Below are 2,161 nucleotides of genomic sequence, written 5' to 3' on the forward strand. Positions count from 1 at the left end.
TTTTGGGAGAAGATTCCTTTTTTTGTTGGTACAAAATTATCTATTTTGGTTGAGGATTTAACCAAACGAATCACTATTGGATGAATTCAACTGTTTTCGATTAAAAAAAAAACATTCTTTGATTGAAATATCAAATATTACATTTTTCATTGGGAATTCAACTTTTTTGTTTAAAAACTCTCCTATTTTGTTTCACATTATGTGAAATCTTCAAACATCTTTTTGAATTTATTCAAGAACATAAGGAAAATATTATTGATATAACGGAATATAGTATCTTCTTGTTAATTTTAAAACAATTTCGTGGTTGAAAATTCAAATATTTTATTTATAAATAACTTTTTTGTTGAAAATTAATATTTTTGGCTTCAAAATATTTTTAATCTTTTTAAAACTTCTAAAATTCTTAAATATCTTTTAAACTGGCTCTAATTACTCCTAAAATTTTTCTAAATCTTCCGGATTCTTTTTTGATAATTTTAAAAATCTTTTGCAATGTTTTAAATTTAAAGTATTAAAAAATATTTTCTCCACATTCATTTTTTTAATTAAAGAATCTCTTTAAATATTCTCAAGAATCTTAAGAAATTTTATTTTATCTTCAAATTTTTTTTTCTTTTCTAAATACCTTTTCAAATTATTGGAATATTTGGAGCAATTTATTAAAAGTTCTGCAAAATGAAAAAAATTTCCCTAAAATCTTTCATATACTTTATCTAAAATTTTGAAAATTATTTGGAATGTTTTGAAATCTTCTTTTTACCAAAATTTGAATAATTAAACATAAGTTATAATTTCCTAGAAATCTGAAGACAATTTTCGTATTCTCTTGAAACACTTATAAGTTTAAAGCTCATAAGTTTTTGTTTTGAGATATTTAAAAAAACTAAATTTTGTTTTTAATTCACTAAAACTTTTTTAGGTTTAACAATACTTTTGTATCTTTTCAAACTTTCAAAATATCTCTGAAAATTATTACCATTTTTTCTAAAATTTTATAATCTTGCAAAATTGAAAAATCAATCTTTAAAATCTTCTAATTTCTTTTCCGAAATTAAAAAAAAAATTTTACATTTTAAAAAATATCTTCTTAAATCAATTTTTAAAATTATGAATAATCAGGAACGTCTGAAAAATTTCGAAATAAAATTCCCGAATAATAAAATTGCGTAACAGTTTAAATAAATACTATCGAATTTAAAAATTCCTGTATGATGAAATTCGCGACATTAAATTACCGAATTATAAAATATCCTTTCTAGAAAATTCCTGAATTTAAATAATTAAAAAAATATTGTTTTTATTTCATTAAATATTATTTATTTCCTAAAAATAAAATAATAAAATATTTTTAATAAATAAATGTTCTTAACGCTTAAAGCTTTTAAAAATGAATATTTGAATTTAAAATAACAATAATTTTATAAAAATTTTATTTAAAAAATAAATTTAAAAACACGTGCGCCTTAAACGAAATAGAAATTTCTCCCTAAATTTTCTCCGAATCTGAAATCTCGTATTGTCCAAAGTTTTCAGAATTCATTTCAGCATTGATTTATCTCGAAATCAATTTTTTATTTAAATTAAAAGTTCGATTTTTGACAAAGTTTTTTGTCATTAAAATAAATACTATGTACATTTTCAAAAAAACTTTTTAATTCAGAAATATGTTTCTTGTTCATTAATTATTATTTTAAATTCAAAGAATGATTTAAAAAACTTTAAAAATTTTAAAAATTCTCTTATAAAATTGTTAGATAATTGTATTTTTAAGAAATAAATCATATTTAGCAAAGGAAATTTTTTTTAATTGTTCAACTTCGAGAACTTTCTAATTCAGGAATTTAACAGTGTACTGAAGTTTTATTTTTCGGGATTTGTCAGTTTTCCCAAAAATAAATTATAATTTTGCCTGAAAAACATATGTTAATTTTCAAAACCAATAAAGAAATAAACATGAAAATAAACAGTTACTTAAAAAAAAAAATATTTTTCCCTTGAAACCAAAGCACTACAAGGGCGCGTACATTTTTCTAGTTTTCTAAAAAAAAAAAACACGTGGCTAGCCAGCCCTGGTCGCCTCTCCAATTCTTTTGGTGTCAATAGGAACGTCCGGAATCGGAACACACCCCCACGAGAAAAGCGAAACAAATCGCAGTCA

This window comes from Belonocnema kinseyi, chromosome 8, assembly GCF_010883055.1.
Source record: "Belonocnema kinseyi isolate 2016_QV_RU_SX_M_011 chromosome 8, B_treatae_v1, whole genome shotgun sequence".
Taxonomy (NCBI): domain Eukaryota; kingdom Metazoa; phylum Arthropoda; class Insecta; order Hymenoptera; family Cynipidae; genus Belonocnema; species Belonocnema kinseyi.